General features: G+C 61.0%; 4 long non-coding RNA genes across 9 annotated transcripts; 2 read left to right on the top strand and 2 right to left on the bottom strand.

Moving 5' to 3' along the window:
* Positions 1-1,153: 1,153 nt before the first annotated feature.
* LOC149919766 (uncharacterized) lies at positions 1,154-3,154 on the bottom strand. 4 transcript variants are annotated; one of them, XR_016470248.1, is made up of 4 exons: positions 2,167-2,239; positions 1,885-1,922; positions 1,514-1,723; positions 1,154-1,294 (listed from the first exon to the last, which is right to left on the bottom strand). It is a non-coding gene; the product is annotated as an uncharacterized LOC149919766 (long non-coding RNA). The 4 variants fall into 4 exon arrangements; XR_016470249.1 differs by lacking the exons at positions 1,885-1,922; positions 2,167-2,239 and adding an exon at positions 3,067-3,154; XR_016470247.1 differs by lacking the exon at positions 1,885-1,922 and having other exon boundaries at positions 2,167-2,273.
* A 93-nt stretch (positions 3,155-3,247) lies between these two features.
* Positions 3,248-5,401, top strand: LOC149919765 (uncharacterized). 2 transcript variants are annotated; one of them, XR_016470252.1, is made up of 4 exons: positions 3,248-3,373; positions 4,046-4,118; positions 4,257-4,314; positions 5,135-5,401. It is a non-coding gene; the product is annotated as an uncharacterized LOC149919765 (long non-coding RNA). The 2 variants fall into 2 exon arrangements; XR_016470253.1 differs by lacking the exon at positions 3,248-3,373 and adding an exon at positions 3,541-3,935.
* Positions 5,402-10,850: 5,449 nt separating this feature from the next.
* On the top strand, positions 10,851-12,953 carry LOC149919764 (uncharacterized). 2 transcript variants are annotated; one of them, XR_016470254.1, is made up of 4 exons: positions 10,851-10,943; positions 11,616-11,688; positions 11,827-11,884; positions 12,705-12,953. It is a non-coding gene; the product is annotated as an uncharacterized LOC149919764 (long non-coding RNA). The 2 variants fall into 2 exon arrangements; XR_016470257.1 differs by lacking the exon at positions 10,851-10,943 and adding an exon at positions 11,372-11,505.
* LOC149919763 (uncharacterized) lies at positions 12,661-17,975 on the bottom strand. Its single transcript, XR_016470250.1, has 3 exons — positions 17,700-17,975; positions 17,329-17,538; positions 12,661-12,820 (listed from the first exon to the last, which is right to left on the bottom strand). It is a non-coding gene; the product is annotated as an uncharacterized LOC149919763 (long non-coding RNA).

Below are 17,975 nucleotides of genomic sequence, written 5' to 3'. Positions count from 1 at the left end.
CAAGCATTATCTCCCTCTGAACTACGCTGCAGCAGCATTGAAGCCACACCTATGGCTGTCCCCGTACCCTGATTCGGACCCTGACCTGCAGACTCCATTCAGCAGATTTCACCTTCAGTCTGTCTCCTCACAACGGACTTGCCTGGCGGTCTAGACTCTTGGCTCACCTTGGCTACCGTCACCAGGCCTGCTTTACTCCCCACGTTTCCGTGCAGTGGGTTTGCAGCCCCTGCTGGCCAGGCCATTTCTTCTTGCCTGCCTTGTTATGATTCTCAGCTTCCAGATTCCTTCCTCGTTTGCCTTTGCTGCTCCCTTGCATGCATCAGCTAAAGGTTATGCTAAGCTGTGTTTGCCACCGTGCTTAATATTTATTTCATTTACTACCAAAGCAGGAAACATGGCTATTTACAAAAAAAAGCCTACAAGAAGTAGACGTGCACAGCATAGACTCCCTTCCCACAAGGAAAGGCTAAGAAAATGAACAGCCTGTTCACCATTCTAGTAGGTGGGTGGAGAATTGCAGAAATGTAAGTTTCCCTCCCTCCCAATTTCTTCCAGGGCGTTTTCCTCAGAGCTTTTCCTTGCTCTTCTCATCCCCACAGCATCTCCAGAAACATAATAGTGGAGAACGTTTGGACACTGTGTTAGTGATTCCTGTACAAACATACTAACAGAACAGAAAATACAGAAAGGGACAGGCAGTGGAAGAGGGAGGAGAATGGGGGGGGCGGGCGGGGAATAAAAGACTACTGTCCACTATCTTTTAAATGTCCATTTATTTAGTCATTAACAGAAACCTGTCAAAAGCAAATGTCATCTTACTTGACTCCCGTAAAATTCTTACAAAGGTTAACCGCCTAACTGCTTCTGTACCTTTCTAATTCTATTCTGCTGACTCCTTAGGGTAACAAAACACTTCAGCTTTTACTTTCCAAATACAGACTAAGGCAGAGAAGTGATTAAAAAAAATGTGCTTGGCTGAAAAGGGAAAAGCATTACTATTTTTCAACATGAAAGCTCTAATCTCTTCCCACCGACCTCCTTTTCCCAGCTTGGCTGATTGCTGTGGGGTCGCGCAGGTGGGGGGAGACCTGCAGTGCCCTCCCCAATCCAGCCTGATTTCCGGGGTGCAAAGAAGAGCAGTACAACAATGGTGAGCAAAACTTTTTATTTTCCAGGTATTCCTGCAGATATGCTGGCAGATACGGGCTCGCCTTACCTGCAGACATGTCCGTCAACAGGAGAAGAAGTAGGGAGGACGATGAAAATGGCAGACCATAACGTGTGGAGCATCCTGTTGAGGAAAGAAAAGCATGGGGGAAGAGAGGTGCCCTCCGCCTGAGGAGGGGACCCCGTGCGTGGCGCTGAGATGGGGCTTAGCCCTCGAGTTTTCGAGGGTTCCCCTTGCGTGCGGGTGGAGCTGGGGTGCCCTCCATATGAGGAGGGGACCCCGTGTGTGGGGCATGAGCCCCTATTGAAGGGGTCTCTGCCCTGACTGGGTGACTGTCTGTACCTGCTGCTTGCTGCTCTTTCCTCTGCTCTGTGTGCTCTGTAGCTGCGTTGGTCTTGCTGCTGTTTGGGCTCTGGCTCTGCTAGCGTCTTCATGCCCAGCTGCTGCCTGAGGGCCATGTACAGGTATCCGAGGCTGAGCTTCTGCCTGGCCTTGCGCTTTGTCTGTAACATCTCTTGTTTCACAAGCTCTCTCTCTTCAGCTTTCTTCTATCTAGGTAAAAGGAAATACAAGCGCAAATTATTTACTCGCAACATCTGTCTTCTGCGGTTCTGCATCTTTCTTTCTGGCCGCCCCCTCCCATATTTCGTTTCTATCACATGTCCCTTACTCTCTTGCCAGTACTGACAAACTTATGATTTGACCACACTTACTTTTACAGTAAGCTGTAGGTTTGCAGAAGCTTGCACAGCTTTCCATGAAAAAGAGCGGTGACACAGCTCATGAGGAAGAAGCCGGGACGGAGATCAGCTTCGGGATCCCTGAGCCGAGCCCCAGCACCGCCTCCTCTCTCGCTCAACGGGCGAAGCAGACGGGCAGCGAGCAAAGCTGCCGATCGCCTTCACGCCGGAGGCGGTGGCGGCACTCGGGAGGATGGCAGAGCCCGGGCCCACTCGGCTCGAAGCGCTTCCCGCCCGCCCGGCCCGTCTCCCCACCTGGCAGCGCGGCGTCGGGTCGGCTCCGGGTGCGGCACGCCGGCTGCTGAGCGGCGTCACGGCAAGCAAGCCGGTAGCAACGGCACGCGTTCTAACGGGCTGCCTACCGCCAGCCGCACATCGCCCGCCCCAGCCGCGCGCCGCCGCGGCAACGGCTTCCCCCCTCCTCCTCGCGGCTCCTCCACGGCCTCCCCCCCGCTCGGCGGCGGCGGTGATGGAGGCGGCGGCCGCGGCCGGGGCTGCCCGAGGGAAATCAGCGGGGAGGTGCGGGCCGGGCCGGGGCGGAGCGCAGCGCAGCGGGGATGTGCGGGGCGGCGGCCGTCGGTACCTCCCGGGGCTCCGCCCGAAGCGCCGATCCGTGCTGCGCCCTTCCAAGCGGCGTCCGGGGCCCCGGCCTGCGGGCACGGCACCGCGATCCCCGGCTGCGGCCAGTTTTGTCCTCCCGTCATGGTGGTTTAGCAATAAAGCAACTTTGATGGTGACTACTGAAATAGCGTAATTATTCCCTTCGGGCTAACTCCAGAAGGACTCTCTGTGGGGTTGGGGCTGGACGTGGCAGTGTGAGACGTCTTTCCCAGCCGTGATGATTTTGTGATTCTACCATTCCTTTTCAAGTGCAGATTCACTCTTTGAAATTCCGAACTGTACCACAGCAGCTACAGGAAAGCTACTCTGTTCAAGGCTGCTCTTCAAGGATGCCTTTCTGAGAGCACTAGAGCTCTCAGGATCCTTGTATTTCTCACGTCCCTGAACCCTGCATCCCTAAACCACTAGGTGGCAACTGGGAGAATAAATCCCTCCGCCACCCCACTCCATCCCCCCCCCCTCCCCACTGTAAGGGCAGAGCAAGTGATGCAGTGTGTACTTGCATTTGGACTGGCCTTGAAATACTGAACACACCTTCAGCTTTGTCCACTTGCGTCAGCTGTTACTAGCAGCCAGCAGCCAGCGCCAGGATCATTTGTGAGAAAATGTCCCAGCAAAAGTCCTTCCTTGGGCGGCAGGCAAATGCCAATGCTATGAAAGCGACAGCTACCGCACAGCAAACCTCCAGCTATCTGTGTCTTCGTGATGGCATCGGAGACTCACAGTCATCCCATGACCTCACAGTGGGCTGAGTGCCTACCCATAGCCAGCGAGCCCAGCCCGCATGGAGTTCATGGTGTAATTATTCCTTTCGAGCCAACTCCAGAAGGACTCTTTGTCGGTACTTTGTGAGAGTGTGCTTTGCTGCACCAGGAGTTGGGTTGGTGCTGGAAGTGGGGATCTGAGAGGCCTTTTCCAACCGTAGTGATTCTGGGATTCTGTGACCCTCTGCCCTGCACCCCACGCCCCTCAGCCCTCCCTGCTGCCAGATCGTGTACGGTGCGGAGACGTTCGTGGTCAGCTGGTCTTGCAGTGGGACATCCCAGGGCCCCAGTGCCTCTTCAAGCCCACTGGGGGATGCTGGGAGTCACTGGAGGGCGCGGGGCTCTCCTAGCTTGGTTGGGTTTGTTGCCTGCAGGAGCAGGAGGCTGCTGCGGGCTCCCCGTCTTCTGTTTTGGTCTCGGTCTGCCGTGCCTGCTCCCTTAGCCTTACCTTTGGGGGCTGGTGTGAGCCTGGGATTGCTGCCTTTCTTTTTTTGGGTCTGCTCAGCTCCACGATGCCAGGCAACGCCCTGGGCTGCCTTCAGCCTCTGGCAGAGGGAGCTGTGGGTGCTGCAGACCCCTGCTTGAGGTGACGAGGTGAGCAGGATGGGGCCGTGCCTCCCCAGCCCGGAGTTGCTGGGGGTAAGGAGCAAGGCAATGGGATGCTGCAACAAAAGCAATGCGTCTTTGCAATGCTTGCTTTGAAGCTTGTTTTGCATCATTTTCCCTTTCTTGCCTGTCTCCTGGGGCAGGTTGAGGGAGGGCTGCAGCCAGGATCGGCCCAAAGCCGTGAGCGGTTCTGGCACCAAGGAGAGCGTGGAGGCGGTGAGTGCTGGGAGTGCTGGGGTGCGAGGCCCCCCCACGGGGTGGGGGCTGCCTGTCCCCTTACACCTTGGTGCAAGGGCTGCCAGCCCAGCATCCCTCTGCTCACACAGGTGGCTCACAGAGTTCTTCATTCCGCAGGTCTGAGGCTGCAGTGAGGAGTGGAATGCAGCAAAGCCTTTCCCAGCTCTGCAGTGAGGTGAGTCCTGTCCGTGCATCACCAGCCTCTGGAGCCCTTTGGATGGGCTTTGTGGCTGAGGCTGGGTGCTAGATAGAGGACAAAAGCACTTCCCGCATCCCTGGTACTGTGAGTGGGGTGACGGGGTGCCCAGTGCCACATTCCCCCCCCGAAGTTGGGCCCCCAACCTGCAGCTTTATTCTTGTCTTCCAGAGCTGAAGGCACACACCCACTGCTCTCCAGGAAAATGGAGCAGCTGCGATGGGAACGGAGGGGTACGGGGAGCAGTGGTGCAGGGGTGCTGGGGTGCCAGCAGCACCTCCTTCCTAACAGGAGTTGGGATCCTGGTGCTGCTTCCTGCTGTGGGGCACCTCCCCGCTCCCGCGAGGGTAGGGGCTGCCTGGGGACACGGCATCCTGGGGGCAGCTGCATCTTGCCTGCCCTCCTCCAGCGGCAGTGAAGGTGTAGTGATGCAGCTGGGAGCTGCTGGAGGTTGTGAGCAAGAAATGGCAGAAGCTGCCCAACAGTGTGAAGTTCTGTGTTCTGCTAAGCGCACTGCCGATGCTCCCTGACACGTGGTGGAACCATGTGGTGCCACAATTCCAGCTCTCTGTTCCCTGGGAACCGCGCTCAACTCTTGAGACCCTGCTTGACCCCCAGCTCCTGGCTGAGGCAAAGCCCTCCCAGAGTGCTGCTGCTTGGCTGGCGGCTGCACGTAGGGTGTGCTTGAAATCTCGCGCAGGTGGGGGGAGACCTGCAGTGCCCTCCCCAATCCAGCCTGATTTCCGGGGTGCAAAGAAGAGCAGTACAACAATGGTGAGCAAAACTTTTTATTTTCCAGGTATTCCTGCAGATATGCTGGCAGATACGGGCTCGCCTTATCTGCAGACATGTCCGTCAACAGGAGAAGAAGTAGGGAGGACGATGAAAATGGCAGACCATAACGTGTGGAGCATCCTGTTGAGGAAAGAAAAGCATGGGGGAAGAGAGGTGCCCTCCGCCTGAGGAGGGGACCCCGTGCGTGGCGCTGAGATGGGGCTTAGCCCTCGAGTTTTCGAGGGTTCCCCTTGCGTGCGGGTGGAGCTGGGGTGCCCTCCATATGAGGAGGGGACCCGGTGCATGTCGCTGAGATGGGGCTTAGCCCTCGAGTTTTCGAGGGTCCCCCTTGCGTGCGGGTGGAGCTGGAATGCCCTCCATATGAGGAGGGGACCCCGTGCATGTCGCTGAGATGGGGTTTAGCCCTCGAGTTTTCGAGGGTCCCCCTTGTGTGCTGGTGGAGCTGGGGTGCCCTCCATATGAGGAGGGGACCCCGTGCGTGGCGGTGAGATGAGGCTTAGCCCTCGAGTTTTCGAGGGTTCCCCTTGAGTGCGGGTGGAGCTAGGGTGCCCTCTGCCTGAGGAGGGGACCCCGTGCGTGGCGGTGAGATGGGGATTAGCCCTCGAGTTTTCGAGGGTTCCCCTTGCGTGCGGGTGGAGCTGGGGTGCCCTCCGCCTCAGGATGGGACCCCGTGCGTGGTGCTGAGATGGGGCTTAGCCCTCGAGTTTTTGAGGGTTCCCCTTGCGTGTGGGTGGAGCTGGGGTGCCCTCTGCCTGAGGAGGGGACCCCGTGCATGTCGCTGAGATGGGGCTTAGCCCTCGAGTTTTCGAGGGTTCCCCTTGCGTGCGGTTGGAGCTGGGGTGCCCTCCGCCGTAGGAGGGGACCCCGTGCTTGCAGTGAGATGGGGCTTATCCCTCGAGTTTTTGAGGGTTCCCCTTGCGTGAGGGTGGAGCTGGGGTGCCCTCCATATGAGGAGGGGACCCCGTGCATGTCGCTGAGATGGGGCTTAGCCTTCGAGTTTTCGAGGGTTCCCCTTGCGTGTGGGTGGAGCTGGGGTGCCCTCCATATGAGGAGGGGACCCCGTGCTTGCAGTGAGTTGGGGCTTAGCCCTCGAGTTTTCGAAGGTTCCCCTTGCGTGCGCGTGGAGCTGGGGTGCCCTCCGCCTCAGGATGGGACCCCGTGCGTGGCTGTGAGATGGGGCTTAGCCCTCGAGTTTTCGAGGGTTCCCCTTGCGTGCGGGTGGAGCTGGGGTGCCCTCCGCCTGAGGAGGGGACCCCGTGCGTGGCTGTGAGATGGGGCTTAGCCCTCGAGTTTTCGAAGGTTCCCCTTGCGTGCGGGTGCTGCTGGCGTGCCCTCCGCCTGAGGAGGGGACCCCGTGCTTGCAGTGAGATGGGGCTTAGCCCTCGAGTTTTCGAGGGTTCCCCTTGTGTGTGGGTGCTGCTGGGGTGCCCTCAATATGTGGAGGGGACCCCGTGCGTGGCGGTGAGATGGGGATTGGCCCTCGAGTTTTCGAAGGTTCCCCTTGCGTGCGGGTGGAGCTGGGGTGCCCTCCGCCTCAGGATGGGACCCCGTGCGTGGTGCTGAGATGGGGCTTAGCCTTCGAGTTTTTGAGGGTCCCCCTTGCGTGCGGGTGGAGCTGGAGTGCCCTCCACCTGAGGAGGGGACCCCGTGCTGGCGGTGAGATGGGGCTTATCCCTCGAGTTTTCGAAGGTTCCCCTTGTGTGCGGGTGGAGCTGGGGTGCCCTCCGCCTGAAGAGGGGACCCCGTGCTTGCAGTGAGATGGGGCTTAGCCCTCGAGTTTTCGAGGGTCCCCCTTGCGTGCGGGTGGAGCTGGGGTGCCCTCCATATGAGGAGGGGACCCCGTGCTTGCAGTGAGATGGGGCTTAGCCCTCGAGTTTTCGAGGGTTCCCCTTGCGTGCGGGTGGAGCTGGGGTGCCCTCCATATGAGGAGGGGACCCCGTGCTTGCAGTGAGATGGGGCCAAGCCCTCGAGTTTTCGAGGGTTCCCCTTGCGTGCGGGTGGAGCTGGGGTGCCCTCTGCCTGAGGAGGGGACCCCGTGCGTGGCGCTGAGATGGGGCTTAGCCCTCGAGTTTTCGAGGGTTCCCCTTGCGTGCGGGTGGAGCTGGGGTGCCCTCCATATGAGGAGGGGACCCCGTGCGTGGCGGTGAGATGGGGATTAGCCCTCGAGTTTTCGAGGGTTCCCCTTGCGTGCGGGTGGAGCTGGAGTGCCCTCCGCCTGAGGAGGGGACCCCGTGCTGGCGGTGAGATGGGGCTTATCCCTCGAGTTTTCGAAGGTTCCCCTTGCGTGCGGGTGGAGCTGGGGTGCCCTCCGCCTGAGGAGGGGACCCCGTGTGTGGCTGTGAGATGGGGCTTAGCCCTCGAGTTTTCGAGGGTTCCCCTTGCGTGCGGGTGGAGCTGGGGTGCCCTCCATATCAGGAGGGGACCCCGTGCGTGGCGCTGAGATGGGGCTTAGCCCTCGAGTTTTAGAGGGTTCCCCTTCCGTGCGGGTGGAGCTGGGGTGCCCTCCATATCAGGAGGGGACCCCGTACGTGGCGCTGAGATGGGGCTTAGCCCTCGAGTTTTCGAGGGTTCCCCTTGTGTGTGGGCGCTGCTGGGGTGCCCTCCATATGAGGACAGGACCCAGTGCGTGGCGGTGAGATGAGGCTTATCCCTCGAGTTTTCGAGGGTTCCCCTTGCGTGCGGGTGGAGTTGGGGTGCCCTCCGCCTGAGAAGGTGACCCCATGCTGGCGCTTAGATGGGGCTTATCCCTCGAGTTTTCGAGGGTTCCCCTTGTGTGTGGGTGCTGCTGGGGTGCCCTCCATATGAGGAGGGGACCCCGTGCTTGCAGTGAGATGAGGCTTAGCCCTCGAGTTTTCGAGGGTTCCCCTTGAGTGCGGGTGGAGGTGGGGTGCCCTCCGCCTCAGGATGGGACCCCGTGCGTGGTGCTGAGATGGGGCTTAGCCCTCGAGTTTTTGAGGGTTCCCCTTGCGTGTTGGTGGAGCTGGGGCGCCCTCTGCCTGAGGAGGGGACCCCGTGCATGTCGCTGAGATGGGGCTTAGCCCTCGAGTTTTCGAGGGTTCCCCTTGCGTGTGGGTGGAGCTGGGGTGCCCTCCATATGAGGAGGGGACCCCGTGCGTGGCGGTGAGATGGGGCTTATTCCTCGAGTTTTTGAGGGTTCCCCTTGCGTGCGGGTGGAGCTGGGGTGCCCTCCGCCTGAGGAGGGGACCCCGTGCGTGGTGCTGAGATGGGGCTTAGCCCTCGAGTTTTTGAGGGTTCCCCTTGCGTGTTGGTGGAGCTGGGGTGCCCTCTGCCTGAGGAGGGGACCCCGTGCGTGGCGCTGAGATGGGGCTTAGCCCTCGAGTTTTCGAGGGTTCCCCTTGCGTGCGGGTGGAGCTGGGGTGCCCTCCATATGAGGAGGGGACCCCGTGCGTGGCGGTGAGATGGGGCTTAGCCCTCGAGTTTTCGAGGGTTCCCCTTGCGTGCGGTTGGAGCTGGGGTGCCCTCCGCCGTAGGAGGGGACCCCGTGCTTGCAGTGAGATGGGGCTTATCCCTCGAGTTTTCGAGGGTTCCCCTTGCGTGCGGGTGGAGCTGGGGTGCCCTCCTTATGAGGATGGGATCCCGTGCGTGGCGCTCAGATGGGGATTAGCCCTCGAGTTTTCGAGGGTTCCCCTTGCGTGCGGGTGGAGCTGGGGTGCCCTTCGCCTGAGGATGTGACCTTGTGCGTGGTGCTGAGATGGGGCTTAGCCCTCGAGTTTTTGAGGGTTCCCCTTGCGTGCGGGTGGAGCTGGGGTGCCCTCCATATGAGGAGGGGACCCCGTGCATGTCGCTGAGATGGGGCTTAGCCCTCGAGTTTTCGAGGGTTCCCCTTGCGTGCGGGTGGAGCTGGGGTGCCCTCCGCCTGAGGAGGGGACCCCGTGCGTGGGGCATGAGCCCCTATTGAAGGGGTCTCTGCCCTGACTGGGTGACTGTCTGTACCTGCTGCTTGCTGCTCTTTCCTCTGCTCTGTCTGCTCTGTAGCTGCGTTGGTCTTGCTGCTGTTTGGGTCTGGCTCTGCTAGCGTCTTCATGCCCAGCTGCTGCCTGAGGGCCATGTACAGGTATCCGAGGCTGAGCTTCTGCCTGGCCTTGCGCTTTGTCTGTAACATCTCTTGTTTCACAAGCTCCCTCTCTTCAGCTTTCTTCTATCTAGGTAAAAGGAAATACAAGCGCAAATTATTTACTCGCAACATCTGTCTTCTGCGGTTCTGCATCTTTCTTTCTGGCCGCCCCCTCCCATATTTCGTTTCTATCACATGTCCCTTACTCTCTTGCCAGTACTGACAAACTTATGATTTGACCACACTTACTTTTACAGTAAGCTGTAGGTTTGCAGAAGCTTGCACAGCTTTCCATGAAAAAGAGCGGTGACACAGCTCATGAGGAAGAAGCCGGGACGGAGATTAGCTTCGGGATCCCTGAGCCGAGCCCCAGCACCGCCTCCTCTCTCGCTCAACGGGCGAAGCAGACGGGCAGCGAGCAAAGCTGCCGATCGCCTTCACGCCGGAGGCGGTGGCGGCACTCGGGAGGATGGCAGAGCCCGGGCCCACTCGGCTCGAAGCGCTTCCCGCCCGCCCGGCCCGTCTCCCCACCTGGCAGCGCGGCGTCGGGTCGGCTCCGGGTGCGGCACGCCGGCTGCTGAGCGGCGTCACGGCAAGCAAGCCGGTAGCAACGGCACGCGTTCTAACGGGCTGCCTACCGCCAGCCGCACATCGCCCGCCCCAGCCGCGCGCCGCCGCGGCAACGGCTTCCCCCCTCCTCCTCGCGGCTCCTCCACGGCCTCCCCCCCGCTCGGCGGCGGCGGTGATGGAGGCGGCGGCCGCGGCCGGGGCTGCCCGAGGGAAATCAGCGGGGAGGTGCGGGCCGGGCCGGGGCGGAGCGCAGCGCAGCGGGGATGTGCGGGGCGGCGGCCGTCGGTACCTCCCGGGGCTCCGCCCGAAGCGCCGATCCGTGCTGCGCCCTTCCAAGCGGCGTCCGGGGCCCCGGCCTGCGGGCACGGCACCGCGATCCCCGGCTGCGGCCAGTTTTGTCCTCCCGTCATGGTGGTTTAGCAATAAAGCAACTTTGATGGTGACTACTGAAATAGCGTAATTATTCCCTTCGGGCTAACTCCAGAAGGACTCTCTGTGGGGTTGGGGCTGGACGTGGCAGTGTGAGACGTCTTTCCCAGCCGTGATGATTTTGTGATTCTACCATTCCTTTTCAAGTGCAGATTCACTCTTTGAAATTCCGAACTGTACCACAGCAGCTACAGGAAAGCTACTCTGTTCAAGGCTGCTCTTCAAGGATGCCTTTCTGAGAGCACTAGAGCTCTCAGGATCCTTGTATTTCTCACGTCCCTGAACCCTGCATCCCTAAACCACTAGGTGGCAACTGGGAGAATAAATCCCTCCGCCACCCCACTCCATCCCCCCCCCCTCCCCACTGTAAGGGCAGAGCAAGTGATGCAGTGTGTACTTGCATTTGGACTGGCCTTGAAATACTGAACACACCTTCAGCTTTGTCCACTTGCGTCAGCTGTTACTAGCAGCCAGCAGCCAGCGCCAGGATCATTTGTGAGAAAATGTCCCAGCAAAAGTCCTTCCTTGGGCGGCAGGCAAATGCCAATGCTATGAAAGCGACAGCTACCGCACAGCAAACCTCCAGCTATCTGTGTCTTCGTGATGGCATCGGAGACTCACAGTCATCCCATGACCTCACAGTGGGCTGAGTGCCTACCCATAGCCAGCGAGCCCAGCCCGCATGGAGTTCATGGTGTAATTATTCCTTTCGAGCCAACTCCAGAAGGACTCTTTGTCGGTACTTTGTGAGAGTGTGCTTTGCTGCACCAGGAGTTGGGTTGGTGCTGGAAGTGGGGATCTGAGAGGCCTTTTCCAACCGTAGTGATTCTGGGATTCTGTGACCCTCTGCCCTGCACCCCACGCCCCTCAGCCCTCCCTGCTGCCAGATCGTGTACGGTGCGGAGACGTTCGTGGTCAGCTGGTCTTGCAGTGGGACATCCCAGGGCCCCAGTGCCTCTTCAAGCCCACTGGGGGATGCTGGGAGTCACTGGAGGGCGCGGGGCTCTCCTAGCTTGGTTGGGTTTGTTGCCTGCAGGAGCAGGAGGCTGCTGCGGGCTCCCCGTCTTCTGTTTTGGTCTCGGTCTGCCGTGCCTGCTCCCTTAGCCTTACCTTTGGGGGCTGGTGTGAGCCTGGGAATGCTGCCTTTCTTTTTTTGGGTCTGCTCAGCTCCACGATGCCAGGCAACGCCCTGGGCTGCCTTCAGCCTCTGGCAGAGGGAGCTGTGGGTGCTGCAGACCCCTGCTTGAGGTGACGAGGTGAGCAGGATGGGGCCGTGCCTCCCCAGCCCGGAGTTGCTGGGGGTAAGGAGCAAGGCAATGGGATGCTGCAACAAAAGCAATGCGTCTTTGCAATGCTTGCTTTGAAGCTTGTTTTGCATCATTTTCCCTTTCTTGCCTGTCTCCTGGGGCAGGTTGAGGGAGGGCTGCAGCCAGGATCGGCCCAAAGCCGTGAGCGGTTCTGGCACCAAGGAGAGCGTGGAGGCGGTGAGTGCTGGGAGTGCTGGGGTGCGAGGCCCCCCCACGGGGTGGGGGCTGCCTGTCCCCTTACACCTTGGTGCAAGGGCTGCCAGCCCAGCATCCCTCTGCTCACACAGGTGGCTCACAGAGTTCTTCATTCCGCAGGTCTGAGGCTGCAGTGAGGAGTGGAATGCAGCAAAGCCTTTCCCAGCTCTGCAGTGAGGTGAGTCCTGTCCGTGCATCACCAGCCTCTGGAGCCCTTTGGATGGGCTTTGTGGCTGAGGCTGGGTGCTAGATAGAGGACAAAAGCACTTCCCGCATCCCTGGTACTGTGAGTGGGGTGACGGGGTGCCCAGTGCCACATTCCCCCCCCGAAGTTGGGCCCCCAACCTGCAGCTTTATTCTTGTCTTCCAGAGCTGAAGGCACACACCCACTGCTCTCCAGGAAAATGGAGCAGCTGCGATGGGAACGGAGGGGTACGGGGAGCAGTGGTGCAGGGGTGCTGGGGTGCCAGCAGCACCTCCTTCCTAACAGGAGTTGGGATCCTGGTGCTGCTTCCTGCTGTGGGGCACCTCCCCGCTCCCGCGAGGGTAGGGGCTGCCTGGGGACACGGCATCCTGGGGGCAGCTGCATCTTGCCTGCCCTCCTCCAGCGGCAGTGAAGGTGTAGTGATGCAGCTGGGAGCTGCTGGAGGTTGTGAGCAAGAAATGGCAGAAGCTGCCCAACAGTGTGAAGTTCTGTGTTCTGCTAAGCGCACTGCCGATGCTCCCTGACACGTGGTGGAACCATGTGGTGCCACAATTCCAGCTCTCTGTTCCCTGGGAACCGCGCTCAACTCTTGAGACCCTGCTTGACCCCCAGCTCCTGGCTGAGGCAAAGCCCTCCCAGAGTGCTGCTGCTTGGCTGGCGGCTGCACGTAGGGTGTGCTTGAAATCTCGCGCAGGTGGGGGGAGACCTGCAGTGCCCTCCCCAATCCAGCCTGATTTCCGGGGTGCAAAGAAGAGCAGTACAACAATGGTGAGCAAAACTTTTTATTTTCCAGGTATTCCTGCAGATATGCTGGCAGATACGGGCTCGCCTTATCTGCAGACATGTCCGTCAACAGGAGAAGAAGTAGGGAGGACGATGAAAATGGCAGACCATAACGTGTGGAGCATCCTGTTGAGGAAAGAAAAGCATGGGGGAAGAGAGGTGCCCTCCGCCTGAGGAGGGGACCCCGTGCGTGGCGCTGAGATGGGGCTTAGCCCTCGAGTTTTCGAGGGTTCCCCTTGCGTGCGGGTGGAGCTGGGGTGCCCTCCATATGAGGAGGGGACCCCGTGCTTGCAGTGAGATGGGGCTTAGCCCTCGAGTTTTCAAGGGTCCCACTTGCGTGCGGGTGGAGCTGGGGTGCCCTCCATATGAGGAGGGGACCCCGTGCTTGCAGTGAGAAGGGGCTTAGCCCTCGAGTTTTCGAGGGTTCCCCTTGCGTGCGGGTGGAGCTGGGGTGCCCTCCATATGAGGAGGGGACCCCGTGCGTGGCGCTGAGATGGGGCTTAGCCCTCGAGTTTTCAAGGGTTCCCCTTGCGTGCGGGTGGAGCTGGGGTGCCCTCCATATGAGGAGGGGACCCCGTGCTGGCGGTGACATCGGGCTTAGCCCTCGAGTTTTCGAGGGTCCCCCTTGCGTGCGGGTGGAGCTGGGGTGCCCTCCATATGAGGAGGGGACCCCGTGCATGTCGCTGAGATGGGGTTTAGCCCTCGAGTTTTCGAGGGTCCCCCTTGTGTGCTGGTGGAGCTGGGGTGCCCTCCATATGAGGAGGGGACCCCGTGCGTGGCGCTGAGATGAGGCTTAGCCCTCGAGTTTTCGAGGGTTCCCCTTGAGTGCGGGTGGAGCTGGGGTGCCCTCTGCCTGAGGAGGGGACCCCGTGCGTGGCGGTGAGATGGGGATTAGCCCTCGAGTTTTCGAAGGTTCCCCTTGCGTGCGGGTGGAGCTGGGGTGCCCTCCGCCTCAGGATGGGACCCCGTGCGTGGTGCTGAGATGGGGCTTAGCCCTCGAGTTTTTGAGGGTTCCCCTTGCGTGTGGGTGGAGCTGGGGTGCCCTCTGCCTGAGGAGGGGACCCCGTGCATGTCGCTGAGATGGGGCTTAGCCCTCGAGTTTTCGAGGGTTCCCCTTGCGTGCGGGTGGAGCTGGGGTGCCCTCCATATGAGGAGGGGACCCCGTGCTTGCAGTGAGATGGGGCTTAGCCCTCGAGTTTTCGAGGGTTCCCCTTGCGTGCGGTTGGAGCTGGGGTGCCCTCCGCCGTAGGAGGGGACCCCGTGCTTGCAGTGAGATGGGGCTTATCCCTCGAGTTTTCGAGGGTTCCCCTTGCGTGAGGGTGGAGCTGGGGTGCCCTCCATATGAGGAGGGGACCCCGTGCATGTCGCTGAGATGGGGCTTATCCCTCGAGTTTTCGAGGGTTCCCCTTGCGTGCGGGTGGAGCTGGGGTGCCCTCCGCCTGAGGAGGGGACCCCGTGCTTGCAGTGAGATGGGGCTTAGCCCTCGAGTTTTCGAGGGTTCCCCTTGCGTGCGGTTGGAGCTGGGGTGCCCTCCGCCGTAGGAGGGGACCCCGTGCGTGGCTGTGAGATGGGGCTTAGCCCTCGAGTTTTCGAAGGTTCCCCTTGCGTGCGGGTGCTGCTGGGATGCCCTCCGCCTCAGGAGGGGACCCCGTGCATGCAGTGAGATGGGGCTTAGCCCTCGAGTTTTCGAGTGTTCCCCTTGTGTGTGGGTGCTGCTGGGGTGCCCTCAATATGTGGAGGGGACCCCGTGCGTGGCGGTGAGATGGGGATTGGCCCTCGAGTTTTCGAAGGTTCCCCTTGCGTGCGGGTGGAGCTGGGGTGCCCTCCGCCTCAGGATGGGACCCCTTGCGTGGTGCTGAGATGGGGCTTAGCCTTCGAGTTTTTGAGGGTTCCCCTTGCGTGCGGGTGGAGCTGGGGTGCCCTCCATATGAGGAGGGGACCCCGTGCATGTCGCTGAGATGGGGCTTAGCCGTCGAGTTTTCGAAGGTTCCCCTTGCGTGCGGGTGGAGCTGGGGTGCCCTCCATATGAGGAGGGGACCCCGTGCTGGCGCTGAGATGGGGCTTAGCCCTCGAGTTTTCAAGGGTCCACCTTGCGTGCGGGTGGAGCTGGGGTGCCCTCCATATGAGGAGGGGACCCCGTGCTTGCAGTGAGATGGGGCTTAGCCCTCGAGTTTTCGAGGGTTCCCCTTGCGTGCGGGTGGAGCTGGGGTGCCCTCTGCCTGAGGAGGGGACCCCGTGCTGGCGGTGAGATGGGGCTTATCCCTCGAGTTTTCGAAGGTTCCCCTTGTGTGCGGGTGGAGATGGGGTGCCCTCCGCCTGAGGAGGGGACCCCGTGCTTGCAGTGAGATGGGGCTTAGCCCTCGAGTTTTCGAGGGTCCCCCTTGCGTGCGGGTGGAGCTGGGGTGCCCTCCATATCAGGAGGGGACCCCGTGCTTGCAGTGAGATGGGGCTTAGCCCTCGAGTTTCGAGGGTTCCCCTTGCGTGCGGGTGGAGCTGGGGTGCCCTCCATATGAGGAGGGGACCCCGTGCTTGCAGTGAGATGGGGCCTAGCCCTCGAGTTTTCGAGGGTTCCCTTTGCGTGCGGGTGGAGCTGGGGTGCCCTCTGCCTGAGGAGGGGACCCCGTGCGTGGCGCTGAGATGGGGCTTAGCCCTCGAGTTTTCGAGGGTTCCCCTTGCGTGCGGGTGGAGCTGGGGTGCCCTCCATATGAGGAGGGGACCCCGTGCGTGGCGGTGAGATGGGGATTAGCCCTCGAGTTTTTGAGGGTTCCCCTTGTGTGCGGGTGGAGCTGGAGTGCCCTCCATATGAGGAGGGGACCCCGTGCTGGCGGTGAGATGGGGCTTAGCCCTCGAGTTTTCGAAGGTTCCCGTTGCGTGCGGGTGGAGCTGGGGTGCCCTCCATATGAGGAGGGGACCCCGTGCTTGCAGTGAGATGGGGCTTAGCCCTCGAGTTTTCGAGGGTTCCCCTTGCGTGCGGGTGGAGCTGGGGTGCCCTCTGCCTGAGGAGGGGACCCCGTGTTGGCGGTGAGATGGGGCTTATCCCTCGAGTTTTCGAAGGTTCCCCTTGCGTGCGGGTGGAGCTGGGGTGCCCTCCGCCTGAGGAGGGGACCCCGTGTGTGGCTGTGAGATGGGGCTTAGCCCTCGAGTTTTCGAGGGTTCCCCTTGTGTGCGGGTGGAGATGGGGTGCCCTCCGCCTGAGGAGGGGACCCCGTGCTTGCAGTGAGATGGGGCTTAGCCCTCGAGTTTTCGAGGGTCCCCCTTGCGTGCAGGTGGAGCTGGGGTGCCCTCCATATGAGGAGGGGACCCCGTGCTTGCAGTGAGATGGGGCTTAGCCCTCGAGTTTTCGAAGGTTCCCCTTGCGTGCGGGTGGAGCTGGGGTGCCCTCCATATGAGGAGGGGACCCCGTGCTTGCAGTGAGATGGGGCCTAGCCCTCAAGTTTTCGAGGGTTCCCCTTGCGTGCGGGTGGAGCTGGGGTGCCCTCTGCCTGAGGAGGGGACCCCGTGCGTGGCGCTGAGATGGGGCTTAGCCCTCGAGTTTTCGAGGGTTCCCCTTGCGTGCGGGTGGAGCTGGGGTGCCCTCCATATCAGGAGGGGACCCCGTGCGTGGCGCTGAGATGGGGCTTAGCCGTCGAGTTTTCGAGGGTTCCCCTTGCGTGCGGGTGGAGCTGGGGTGCCCTCCATATCAGGAGGGGACCCGGTACGTGGCGCTGAGATGGCGCTTAGCCCTCGAGTTTTCGAGGGTTCCCCTTGTGTGTGGGTGCTGCTGGGGTGCCCTCCATATGAGGACAGGACCCCGTGCGTGGCGGTGAGATGGGGCTTATCCCTCGAGTTTTCGAGGGTTCCCCTTGCGTGCTTGTGGAGTTGGGGTGCCCTCCGCCTGAGAAGGGGACCCCATGCTGGCGCTTAGATGGGGCTTATCCCTCGAGTTTTCGAGGGTTCCCCTTGTGTGTGGGTGCTGCTGGGGTGCCCTCCATATGAGGAGGGGACCCCGTGCTTGCAGTGAGATGGGGCTTAGCCCTCGAGTTTTCGAGGGTTCCCCTTGTTTGTGGGTGCGGCTGGGGTGGCCTCCGCCTCAGGATGGGACCCCGTGCGTGGTGCTGAGATGGGGCTTAGCCCTCGAGTTTTCGAGGGTTCCCCTTGCGTGCGGGTGGAGCTGGGGTGCCCTGTGCCTGAGGAGGGGACCCCGTGCTTGCAGTGAGATGGGGCTTAGCCCTCGAGTTTTCGAGGGTTCCCCTTGCGTGCGGGTGGAGCTGGGGTGCCCTCCATATGAGGAGAGGACCCCGTGCGTGGCGCTGAGATGGGGCTTAGCCCTCGAGTTTTCAAGGGTTCCCCTTGCGTGCGGGTGGAGCTGGGGTGCCCTCCATATGAGGAGGGGACCCCGTGCGTGGCGCTGAGATGGGGCTTAGCCCTCGAGTTTTCGAGGGTTCCCCTTGTGTGTGGGTGGAGCTGGGGTGCCCTCCATATGAGGATGTGACCCTGTGCGTGGTGCTGAGATGGGGCTTAGCCCTCGAGTTTTCTGGGGTTCCCCTTGCGTGCGGGTGGAGCTGGGGTGCCCTCCATATGAGGAGGGGACCCCGTGCGTGGGGCATGAGCCCCTATTGAAGGGGTCTCTGCCCTGACTGGGTGACTGTCTGTACCTGCTGCTTGCTGCTCTTTCCTCTGCTCTGTGTGCTCTGTAGCTGCGTTGGTCTTGCTGCTGTTTGGGCTCTGGCTCTGCTAGCGTCTTCATGCCCAGCTGCTGCCTGAGGGCCATGTACAGGTATCCGAGGCTGAGCTTCTGCCTGGCCTTGCGCTTTGTCTGTAACATCTCTTGTTTCACAAGCTCTCTCTCTTCAGCTTTCTTCTATCTAGGTAAAAGGAAATACAAGCGCAAATTATTTACTCGCAACATCTGTCTTCTGCGGTTCTGCATCTTTCTTTCTGGCCGCCCCCTCCCATATTTCGTTTCTATCACATGTCCCTTACTCTCTTGCCAGTACTGACAAACTTATGATTTGACCACACTTACTTTTACAGTAAGCTGTAGGTTTGCAGAAGCTTGCACAGCTTTCCATGAAAAAGAGCGGTGACACAGCTCATGAGGAAGAAGCCGGGACGGAGATTAGCTTCGGGATCCCTGAGCCGAGCCCCAGCACCGCCTCCTCTCTCGCTCAACGGGCGAAGCAGACGGGCAGCGAGCAAAGCTGCCGATCGCCTTCACGCCGGAGGCGGTGGCGGCACTCGGGAGGATGGCAGAGCCCGGGCCCACTCGGCTCGAAGCGCTTCCCGCCCGCCCGGCCCGTCT

Source organism: Phasianus colchicus, chromosome 1 (genome assembly GCF_987193195.1).
Source record: "Phasianus colchicus chromosome 1, bPhaCol1.hap1.1, whole genome shotgun sequence".
In the NCBI taxonomy this organism is placed as follows: domain Eukaryota; kingdom Metazoa; phylum Chordata; class Aves; order Galliformes; family Phasianidae; genus Phasianus; species Phasianus colchicus.
Note: the sequence above shows the minus strand (reverse complement) of the source record. Positions and strands in the feature narration are given on the sequence as shown.